At 46.4% G+C, this 12,295-nt stretch overlaps 1 pseudogene; it reads right to left on the bottom strand.

Annotated features, from left to right (window-relative positions):
* Nucleotides 1-6,257: 6,257 nt before the first annotated feature.
* Nucleotides 6,258-6,547, bottom strand: LOC114227124 (10 kDa heat shock protein, mitochondrial-like; annotated as a pseudogene).
* Nucleotides 6,548-12,295: the final 5,748 nt, after the last annotated feature.

Below are 12,295 nucleotides of genomic sequence, written 5' to 3'. Positions count from 1 at the left end.
GTCAGCATGCCTCAGAGCCGTGGGGGTTCTGAAAGCTGGGGGGCACTAGTCCTGTGGTTTGGAGTTTTTCTAAGAGGCTGGAGCAGGATCTTAGGGAGGGTGGGGCGTGCTGGGCAATACAGCTAGTAACTAGAAGGAACAAGGAATCTGGCCAAGAGGTGAGCCTTCTTTTTGTTTTGTGTTTAAGTGGAGGCTGAGGGGCGGGAGGGGGGGAGGGAGGAGGGTAAGGAGTGGGGGGTGCTCCAGGCAAGGAGGAAGCAGTGGGACCTGTGTGCCTGGACAGCCCCCCTTCCCGGCTCAGTGGCTAGACATCATAGGCATGTGGTTTGGCAGGATTCTCCCCTCAGAGCCCTCCAGAGTTCATACCAGCCAGCCTCCCAGCTCTCAGACTGGCTTGTCACCTAAATCATCACAGCCCCTCTTGCCCGAAGTGAAAACCACGCGAGGAACCATCCCCTTCTGCCTTCTCAGACTTCACTCTCTCCACCCAGGGAAGTTCTTTCTGAGGTCTGACCCCTCTACCCAGGGCTGGCCCCCCGCTTCGTCCGGGGTGTGGTGGTGGTCGGGGCCGGGGGCGGGGGGTCTTCAGTACAGGAAGAACAGTAAGTAACCTTCCTCCCAGGCCCTAAAAACCAAAGCTAGGCTAGACATGTGCGGGCGGCAAGACCTCGTCTTCCTGCCTTCGTCACCTGGGGCTTGAAGGAGCCATCAGAGCCACTGTCTTATTTCTTATGGAGAGGAAAAGAAAGGGGGGGCCAGGGCGCTGAGCTCCTCGGGGTCCCAGGCCCACCTCCCTCCAGAGTCCCTGTCCCAGCTGCCCTCTTACCGGTTGTCCTTTCCAGGGCTCCCCGAAGGGCAGGGTGCGTCTCTTCCCCTCACTTCTGGCCCTGCGGAGCCTGCTCAGTGACTTCTGCCTGCCGTGCCTCCTTTATATCCAGGCACCGCAGACCCTCTGATTAGCCTAAAAGCATCTTATCTCAAGAAATTAAGCCCACAGCTCCTGCCACATTAAGTCCATTTTACACGTAATAAAGTTTCCCTTTCCACCTGAACTGTGCTAATTGGTGATTAACATTTGGGTATATCCAGCCGCTGTCTGGAGCCTGCCCACGGGTAGGGTGCCTTAAGTGCCCCCTTTATACTTCCCCCTCCCTTTTGGGCCCAGGGCCCAGTATTCTTCTACTCCCCCGCCCCCCCGCCCCCCATTTCTTTTGCTGGTGTCCTCAGTTAGAAAGGATGCCCTCAGGGAGGGCAGACTTGGGGAGGGTGGCAGTAGCTGGGGAAGGAAGACACTCTCAGAGGCAATAGGCTGCTTCTGGGTGGGAAAGGGTGGGGGTGCAGCCATTTGAACCCCAGCTCTGGCTAGTGGCCTACAGCATTGGCAACGTGGCAGTGTCCCCATTGCGATATGTAGGAGGGTGCCCCAGCTGGCTGGGGAAAGACTGGGAAATCAGGGCCGTGGGCGGAGGGGATGGGAAGGATGGAGGTTCCCTGGTGGTAGCTGGGGGAGCTGAGACCTTACACTCAGGCTGGCTTTCTTCTTAGGGCAGGGAGAGGAGAGAAAGGAGGCCCATTTACCCCGTGGGAACTCAGAGGGAGAGGGAGCGGCCTCAACCCTATTACCCATAAAGATGGATAGTCTCCTGTTTAAGAGAAGCCTGTGGCCCTGCCTCTGCCGTCAGACTAGGGACCCTGAGGCCACGCGGAGCCGATCAGTCAGACGGGAGGGCTCCAGCCTGGGGCTGGTCTCCCTGACCAGACAGGGGCTCTCTGAGCGCAGGGCTGTGAACCAGGGGCTGCACCTTCTCCATCCTCCAGCGGCATCCTGAGGCGGAGGGCTGGGTCCGCCCCTCAGACGGGAGACTCACTGGGGTGCTCCCTTGGCCTCTCTCCAAGTACTTGGTGCGTGGCTCTGTCCAAAGGGCTCCCAGCCTAGCAAGCCCGGAACGCAGACTGCATTTTGGGTAGGGCCCCAAGGCCTCCTTTCCTGGCTCTCCCTTCCCCACTGGCCGGGGGTCCTGTAAGCCGCAACCACGGAGCCCAGGCTCTGCCTGTTAGCTCCGGGGCCTAGTAAAGGCCGCTTTCTTTCCAGGTGAACGCCCCTGCCTGGGGCAGCTTCAGCCTGAGGTTAAGTGCTTGTGTGGGATGAGAGGTAACGGGGCCAGGAGGGCCACTCACCTCTGCTTCCTAGAAACCTTGCCCGCCCACCACCCATTTCTCACCACCCAGACAAACTTCTCTCTGGGCAAGCTCTCCAAACCCCATCTCCCAGCTACCAAGGGGCAGAGCTTAGACATCCATTCCCACTCAGCCTCCAAAGGTTATGTGGGGGCTGCTTGTGATCCTGCTTCCTGTTGAACAACACACTCACTGGGTTTGTGTCGAGACCCCGGAGGCAGAGGATGGGCATCACTTCCTGGTTTGATGCCAAACCAGAGTCAGGAAGGTTCTATGATGGGTCCTGGCAGCCCTGAGCCCCGGCTCGTTTTCTGTGGATTTTTTTTTGGGGGGGTCAGCTGCTCAGGCCAGTTGTGCTTTTTTTGAAAAAAAAAAAAAAATCTCACCCAAGGATATGTTTTTTATTGATTTTAGAGAGAGAGAAGAAAGGAGAGGGGAGAGAGAGAGAAACATCAATGTGAGAGAGAAGCATCGACTGGTTGCCTCCCATATGGGTCCCAACTCGGGGATTGAACCCACAACCCTTCGGTGCAGGAAATGACGCTCCATCCGACAGAGCCACACTGACCAGGGCCCAGTTGTGCTTTAAGTCCCCACCTCCCCCCTCTTGGAGGAGACCTTTCTGCAGCCCCCCCCCCCCCCATTTCCTTTGATCTCTGGCTCTCATGCCATGCAGTGCAGTGGACAGACTAGGGAGAATGTGGCCTGGGCCCGTGCGGGGAGAGGGATGTGGGGAGGACCTGTGGAGGAGATCAGAGAAAATGCCAAACTCCCAGGGGAGCTCCCCCACCCCCAGGGCATATCGGGAGGCCAGGGAATGGCAAAGAACGGCCTTGAGAAGTTTCTGGGATGAAAAGGGCCTTCTGGACTTGATCAAATTCGTTCAATCAACCCCACTGGCAACTTGGCCAGCCCATTCATGCCCCAGTGAGAGGCGTGCCCCGTGCCCCGGTGTGCAGGATTCAGTGCGGCGCGGGCGGGGTGGGGAGGGGAAGCTCAGGAGGTGGCAGAGCCCCGGTCTATTTCCAGGATGTGAGGGGTCAGAGAGGACACGGGGTGGGGAGGCAGGAGGATTCCCTCCAACCAGCCCAAAGCCCAGATACGAAGGCTGATGGCCCAGACAGTTAGAGCGAGTTGGGGGTGGGGGTGGGGCTGTCCGAGGAGTTCCCGGAGTCAGGAACGTGTACAGGAAGGGGTGATGGCAGGACTGTTGCAAGAGAACCCAGGGTCCTGCTTCTCATACCCTCTGGCTTCGTAGTTGAAGCCCCAGGAATGAGAACTGGAACAGCAGGAGAGCCCTTGGGGTTTACGGACTCCTCCAGCTCCAGGTGGTGAGTCACTGCCCCCACCCCCACCCCCACCCCCACCCCGGCCGGCTGGACCACCGCAGACATTCCAGGGCCCCCCTGCAGCCAGGCCGGGCTGACTCACACACTGGCCACAGCCTCCTGCGTGGACTCTGCTTTTGAAGTCCAGTTGGTCTTCAGGCTCACTGACTGACTCAGAAGGCAGGCATCCTCCTCTGATCTCTCTTGAAACAGGTGGCAGAGTTGTTCTCTCCTTCAGAGGGACAAGAGGTGACAGGAACCCTCGCAAACTTTGTCAGGTCATCTGGTCTATCCTGATTCTTAGAGGGACGACCGGCAGCTTTCCTCCCCAGTGGCATCACAAACCGCCACGGTCCCAGACATTTTTGCCCGCACCAGCCTCAGTGCTGCTCAGGTAAAGATCCTTCCCAGAAGGATCTTCAAGAAAGAGCATACCACCCACAGCTTCTCCGGACCATCGGCTACCAGGGATCCGTTTGGAAGTCCCCTCTCGGCTCTAACTCCAGCCCCGCTTGCTGTTTTCAAAGGCTATTTTGTTTGCTTTTGTTTGTCAAGAAAAGAGCTCAGCTGTTAGTCGTTGCAGCCTAATCCCTGGGAGGAGAGCCCCCGTGAAGAGTTAGAACCGGAGGGGTGGCCAAAAGGTTCTTACTTGACTTGCTGGGAGGGAGAGAATTGGTGATGCATTTAGGATAAAAGACCAAAGGGCTGGGACTCCCAGAGCGAGCAGCATTCCTGAGCCCTCTCAGTCCAGGGTGGGGGGAGGAGGGAGCACATCTCACAGAAAGGGAGAGGGTGGTGAAAGGGAGGGCTTAGCCTTCCTTTTCCTTGCATGGAAGGAAGGGATGGAGGAGTTTCCAGGGTCCCCAATGACCACCCCTCTTCTGGCCGAACACACACACACACACACACACACACACACACACACTCACTCCCTCCTGGAATGGGTGTGGGGAGGTCCTTCTGCAGCTTCAGAAAACATACCCCCTGCCCCCATTAATTAGGTTCGGGAGTAGCCTGATTGGTTGGGAAGAGATGAGTAGGAAGATTCAAGCCTAAACGCCCCCCTCCCCCCACTCCTGCCTTTCCTTCAGCTTTGGTCAAAGCCCTTTCTCCCTCTGAGCCTTAGTTTGCCTAACTCTGACTTGGGCACAAGAAAACGAAATCTTCCCTGCCCACCTCCAAGGTAAGTGTGACGTTAGCGTCTTGTTAACTTGTAGGCATCCTGCAAGTGTTGGCTGTTGGTTTTCTCTGGCGTGATCTCCTCCGCCTCACGCTAAGGGGAGGATTAAATGAGAGGGAATAATAACAAAGCCAGGCTGGCTCAGCCCAGCCCCTGGCACACAGAAGGCTGTGAAATTCCATAGTAGGAGCAAGGGCTTGGGATTCAGAACCACCTATGCTTGCTAGTAGGGTGATTAGAGCAACTACTCTTTCTGGGCTTTAGTCTGCCTTTCTGTAAAATGGGTTCCTACCTCAAATAATTGACTTGGACTTGGGGAACATGCATTGTATTCCATTATATCTTGATACATTCGTTACCTTTTGCTGCATAACAAATGACTCCAAATGTTACGAGTTAAATACAAGGAACCTGTATTATCTCAGTTTCTGAGGCTCAGGAATCTGGGAGTGGCTTAGCTGGGTGGTTCTGGCTCAGGGTCTCTCAGGAAGTTGCAGTCAGCTATCAGCTGAGCTGCAATCTCAGAAGACTTGTCCGGGGCTATAGACCTCCTTCCGAGCTCACTCCCGGGACTGCTCACCATGGGGTTGCTCACAGCAAGGGCAGGCACCTAGGACGAAAGCCTCAATGCCTTTTAAAACCTAAATCCAGAATGTCATACTGTTACTTCAGCTCTGTGTCGTTGGTCACACAGACCAACTCTGGTACAGTGTGGGAGGGACTACGGAGGAGGCAGAGATCCTTCGGAGCCACCTTAGAGGTTGGCAAAAGGAGGTGTACGTGAAACATGGAGTTCATAAAGTTGTTGTGATTACTATAACCTGCATGTCTTTTTCCGTACGACCTACTTTGCCCACCCCTGTATAATCTGCCCTAAAAAGTGTTGACCATCATTGTCATTATTATAGAAGATGCTAGATTCATTACACATTTCTTCTCATTGTCATAACCTCCTGCCATTTAAAATCTATTTATCTTGGTGTCTTTCTCTCTGCAAGAGTGGGAATGGAGATGATTTTAGATACTGAAGACAGATAAAGCCAGAAATTTCTCTGGTATTCCACAAATACCAGCAGAGTACAGATGTCAGTATGTCGCATTCCTAGAGGCTAACTGATGGTGAGGCAGCAAATACTGTACTAAAATAAGTTTTAAAATTGTTGTTTATCCAATGGGGGGAAAATGACACAGAAGAAAAAAAGAAAAGAAAAACAAAATTGTTGTTATCCGAAATTAAAATTTAACTAAACATCATGTACTCATCATGTACTCTTATTTGCCAAATCTAGCAACCCTACACAGAAAATTTTTTATTTTGAACATTTATATATTTTTACTTGGAAATGTTTATATTAGTACAGTGAAACTAAAATTTAAAAGACACTGGATGTCATTGGTTTGGATAGCATTAGTTTATTATAAAAGAGACATGGATACTTTCAACAATAAAGATTTATTAAAAAAAAAAAGAGAGAGAGAGACATGGAAATAAATTATTCACATGATGAAAAATTTCAGAACTTCAGTGGGATGGGCAGCTTCCCGTGATGCCATTTCAATAGTGATTTATTTCAGTCTGCATACTTTCCAAGAATGTCAGCATCTCTAAATAAGAAATGATCCTTGTCATCTAGAACTGCTTTGGTGCCTCCATATTCTGGAAGAACTTTATCTCCAACTTTCACACTAACTGGTTGAATCTCTCCACCCTTTCCTTTGAAGCAGATCCGACAGCTACTACTGTTGCTTGCAATACGTTTCCTTGAGATTTTTCTGGAAGCACAATGCCTCCTTTGGTTAGTTTCCACAGCACCCCTTTCAACTATTATTTAGTCAAATGGGGAAGAAACTTTCTAAACATATGACTTTGGCTGCCCCAGTTTGTACTCTTCACAGAAAGCTTTTTATTTTTTAAAATTTTATTGATTGATTGGTTTTAGAAAGAGAAGGGAAGGAAGAGAGAAAGAGAGAGAAACATCGATTTGTTGTTCGTTCCACTCACGCATTCATTCATTGATTCTGGTATGTGCCCTGATGGCGGATCAAACCTGAAACCTGCTCCAGCCCACTGAGCCACACCAGCCAGGGTTAAACTTTCAATGCCTCAGGGCCATTCCCAGAGTCATTAGCCTGGAGATTTTTAAAACTTTTCCTTTTGAAATAATTTAGCCCCACCCGGGAAAGCTGGTTAGAGTGTTGTCCTGGTATGCTAAAATTGTGGGTCCCATCCCTGGTCAAAGCACATACAAGAATCAACCAATGAATGCATAAATAAATGGAACAACAAATCGATCTCTCTTCTCTCTCTCTAAAAATCAATTAAAAAATTTAAAACTTATAGGAAAGTTGCAAAAATAATACAGAGAACTCCAATATACCCACAGATTCAACAAATTTTCACATTTTGCCACTATGTTGTATCATTCTATTTTCTATCTTCTCAAAATTTGCATACATCATGTTTCTTCTTTTTAAAAAAAATATGTTTTTATTGATTTCAGAGAAGAAGGGTGAAGGAGAGAGAGAGATAGAAACATCAATGATGAGAGACAACCATTGACTGGCTGCCTCCTGGATGCCCCCTACTAGGGATCGAACCCACAATCCGGGCATGTGCCCTTGACCGGAATCGAACCTGGGACACTTCAGTCTGCAGGAACATGCTCTATCCATTGAGCCAAACGAAGTGGTTCTCAACCTTTCTAATGCCACGACCCTTTAATACAGTTCCTCATGTTGTGGTGACCCCCAACCATAAAATTATTTTCGTTGCTACTTCATAACTGTAATTTTGCTACTGTTATGAATCGTAATGTAAATATCTGTGTTTTCCGATGGTCTTAGGCGACCCTGCTAGTGGTTCTCAACGTGTGGGTCGCGACCCCTTTCACAGGGGTCACCTAAGACCATCGGAAAACACAGATATTTACATTACAATTCATAACAGTAGCAAAATTACAGTTATGAAGTAGCAACGAAAATAATTTTATGGTTGGGGGTCACCACAACATGAGGAACTGTATTAAAGGGTCACGGCATTAGGAAGGTTGAGAACCACTGAGCTAGGGCATGTTTCTTCTTTTTTTAAAAAATATTTTTAAAAATTGATTTCAGAGAGGAAGGGAGAGGGAGACCGAGAGATAGAAACTTCAGTGATGAGAGAATCATTAATCAGCTGCCTCCTGCACACCCCACACTGGGGATCTAGCCCACAACCCAGGCATGTGCCCTGACTGGGAATGGAACTGTGATCTCTTGGTTCATAGGTCAACGCTCAACCACTAAGCCATGCCGGCTGGGCAGGCACGTTTGTTTTTAAATTTTTTATTTATTGGTTTTAGAGAGAGAGGAAGGGGAGAGAGAGAGAAACTTCGATTATTCTTTCCACTTACTCATGCATTCATTGGTTGATCCCTGTATGTGCCCTGACTGGGATCGACCCTGAAACCTTGGCATATCAGGATTATGCGCTGACCAACGCAGCTACCAGGCCAAGGGTCTATATCATTTAATATTTTCATGTACTAGTATATTTCCTCAGAACGAAGATGTTCACTTATATAACCGCAATAAGTACTATTATAAAAGTCAAGAAATGTAACACTGCCCTGACTGGATAACTCAGCTGATTATAGCATTGTCCTGATATGCCAAGGTTGTGGGTTCCATCCCGGGTCAGGGCACATACAAGGGTCAACCAATGAATGCAATGAATGCATAAATAAGTGGAACAACAAATCTAAGTTTCTCTCCCTTCCTCTCTCTCTCTGGCTCTCTAATCAATCAATAAAATATTAAAAATGTATAATTGATATAAAGCCTACAGTGCACATTACAATTATTTTTAAATTGTCCTAATGTCCTTCTGGCTATTTCTCCTCCATTATTAGATACAGTCCAGGATTGTGTACTGCAATTAATTGTCGTGTCTCTTTATTTTCTTTCCTCAGTTTCTCAGCCTTTCTTTGTCTTTCATGATACTGGCATTTTTAAGAGTACAGACCAGCCCTAACTAATTTGCCTTAGTGGACAGAGCGTCAACCTGCGGACTGAAGGGTTCCAGGTTCGATTCCCCTCAAGGGCATGTACCTTGGTTGCGGGCACATCCCCAGTAGGGGGTGTGCAGGAGGCAGCTGATTGATGTTTCTCTCTCATCAATGTTTCTAACTCTCTATCCCTCTCCTTCCTTTCTGTAAAAATCAATAAAATATATATATATATTTAAAAAAGAGTACAGACCAGTTATGTTATAGAATGTTTCTCAATTTGGGTTTGTCTGATGTTCCTTCCAAATGAGATTCAGGGTATGCATCCTGGCCGGAATACTAGAAAAATGAAGGTGTGTCCTTTCCCAGGCATCGCACCGGGAGGAGCAAGATGTCTACCTGCCCATGACTGATGATAATTTTGATCCCCCAGTCAAAGTTTTGTTGAACTTTCCCACTGTAGCGTTACTATTTTTCTTCCTATAACTAAAAGGTCATGTGCAGGGAGACACTTTTAGACAATGCAAGTACGTTCTTCCTCCTCAGACTTCCCCCACCCTCAGATTTATTGAGCAACCATCGATGATTCTTGCTTGAACCCATCTTTACTATGATGATGGAAAATGGTCATTTTCCAGTTCACCGTTCCCTCCCCAGCATTGGGATTCTTTTGGAAACAGCATTTTTGAGATATAACCGACAAGTAATTAACTGCACACATTTAACTTAAAGCGTACAATTTTGATGGTTGACCTATGCTCTCCCATGAAACCATCCCTACAACCAAGGTAGGAACATAGCTACCATCCTCAAAATTTCCTAGAGCTCCTATCTCCTACCTCTTACTCCCCTTCCAACCACTGATCTGATCTGCTTTCTGTCACTGTAGATTAGTTTGCATTTTCTAGAATTTTATATAAATGAAATCATACAGTAAGTACTCTTTTTTTTTTGGGGGGGGTGTCTGGCTTTTTTCCTTCAGTATACTTATTTTGATATCCAATTTTATTTGTAGCATGATCAACAGTGCATTCACTTTTATTGCTGAGTAGTATTCTCCCATCATCTGGATACATTAGAGTTTGTTTATCCATTCACCTGTTGATGGATTTAGATAGTTTCCAGTTTGGGGCGCATTACAAATTAAGCTGCAATGAACATTTGTGGACACATCTTTATATATGGATGTAAGCTTTTCTTTTTCTTGGGTAAATACTTAGAATATGTTTAACTTTTTAAGAAACTGCCAAACTGTTTTCCGAAGTCGTGGTAATATTTACATCCCCACCAGCTGTATGAAAGTTGTACTTCCGCCGAAACCGGTTTGGCTCAGTGGATAGAGCGTCGGCCTGCGGACTGAAAGGTCCCGGGTTCGATTCCGGTCAAGGGCATGTACCTTGGTTGCGGGCACATCCCTAGTAGGGGGTGTGCAAGAGGCAGCTGGTCGATGTTTCTCTCTCATCGATGTTTCTGACTCTCTATCCCTCTCTCTTCCTCACTGTAATAAATCAATAAAATATATATATATAAAAAAAAAAAGAAAAAAACAAAGAAAGTTGTACTTCCTCCACAGTCTTGCCCAAACTGGGTATGGTCCGTCTTTTTTCAATTTTAACCATTCTAATAGGTACATGGTGGTATCTCATTGTGATTTTAATTTGCATTTATCTGATAACTGATGATATCAAGTATTGTTTCATGGGCTTATTTGCCATCTGTATAGCCTCTTTATTGAAATATCTGCTTAAATGTTTTGCTCCTTGTGTGTGTGTGTGTGTGTGTGTGTGTGTGTGTGTGTGTGGTATTTGTTTCCTTGTTATTGAGTTTTGAGATTTTGAATACAAGTCCTTCATCAGATACATGATTTATAAATATTTTCTCCCAGTCTGTGACTTGTTGTTTTATTCCCTAACAGTATCTTTTGAGGAAAAGAAGTTTTTAAATTTTTGATTTAAAGTTTTCCCTGACTGGTGTGGCTCGGTTGGTTGGAGCGTCATCCTCTAAGAAATGGTCTTGGGTTGGGTTCCTGGTCAGGGCACATAGCCAGGTTTCAGGTTCGGATTTGAGTTCGATCCCCAGTTGGCAACAGATTGATATTTCTCTCTCACATCGATGTTTCTCTCTCTCTCTCCCTCTATCTCTAAAAATTTAATAAAAACATATCCTAAAAACAAACAAACAAAAAAACATATCCTTAGGTGAGGATGAAACATTTTTTTATGAAGTTCAATGTATGAATTCAGCTTTTTATGAAGTATTTTTTTTTTGGGGGGGTGTCATGTCTAAGATATCTTTGCCTAATCCAAGGTCACAAAGGTTTTATCCTAGAAGTCTTATAGGCTTTGGTTTTATAGTTAGTTATATGGCCTAAATGGTTACATTTAGGTATATGATTGAGTTAATTTTTGTAGATAGAATGGAGAATGGAAGGAAAATTTTTTTTGCATGTGAATATCTAACTGTTTTAGCACCATTTGTTAAAAAGATTATCCTTTCCCATCGAGTTGTCTTTACACCTTTGTATAAATTATGATACGTATCTGTGGGTTGGATTCGGATTTTTAAATGCTCCATTTTTAAATGCAAGAAGAGCATGGGTTTGGTTGGGATCTAGGCACATTTGGGTTGAAATCCTAGTCGTCACCTGTCTAGGCATAGTTGACCTATAAAGTAGAAATAATGATACTACCCACGTCAGGGTGTTTTCTACAATTTACAGTGGTTTCTCTCTGTATCTTCTGCTCTCCTTCCACGCAGCACGCTAGAACTGGGAAAGCTGGTCTTTTTATTTTTAAATTTATTATATTTTTATTGATTTCAGAGAGGAAGGGAAGAGGAGAGAGAGACAGAAACATCAATGATGAGAGGGAATCATTGATTGGCTGCCTCCTGCACGCCCCCGACTGGGGATTGAGCCCGAAACCCTGGGCATGTGCTCTTGACCAGAATCGAACCTGGGACCCTTGAGTCTGCAGGCCGACACTCTATCCACTGAGCCAAACCAGCCAGGCTAGGAAAGCTGGTCTTGAGTAATGTTTTTATTTCTTTTTAGATTAAAAAAATTTTTTTCACCCTGGCTGGGTAGCTCAGTTGTTAGAGTGTTGTTTGGATAAGCCAAGGTTGTGGGTTCAATCCCCTGTCAGGGAACATACAAGAATCAATCAATGAATGCATAAATAACTGGAACAACAAATCAATGTTTCTCCCTCTCTCTCTCCTTCCTTTTTCTTAAATCAATAAAAAATATTTTTTTCAGTTTACATTAAATATCATGTTTTATTAGTTTCAGATGTACAGCATACTGGTTAGACAATTATATACTTTACAAAGTGTTTGCCCTGATATTTCCAGTACCCAACTGTCACCATACATAGTTATTACAATATTATTTTTAAAAAATTTAATGTATTGTTTTTAGAGGGAAAGAGGAAGGAAGAATGAGAGAGAGAAACATTGATTTGTTGTTCCACTTTTTTATGCATTCATTGTTCGATTCTTGTATGTGCTCCTGACTAGGGATGGAACCCACAACCTTGGTGTATCCAGATGATGCTCTAACCTGGGCTGCCTGACCAGGGCACAATATTATTGTCTGTATTTCCTATATTGTACATTACATCCCT

Source organism: Eptesicus fuscus, chromosome 20, assembly GCF_027574615.1.
Source record: "Eptesicus fuscus isolate TK198812 chromosome 20, DD_ASM_mEF_20220401, whole genome shotgun sequence".
Classification (NCBI taxonomy): Eukaryota; Metazoa; Chordata; class Mammalia; order Chiroptera; family Vespertilionidae; genus Eptesicus; species Eptesicus fuscus.
Note: the sequence above shows the minus strand (reverse complement) of the source record. Positions and strands in the feature narration are given on the sequence as shown.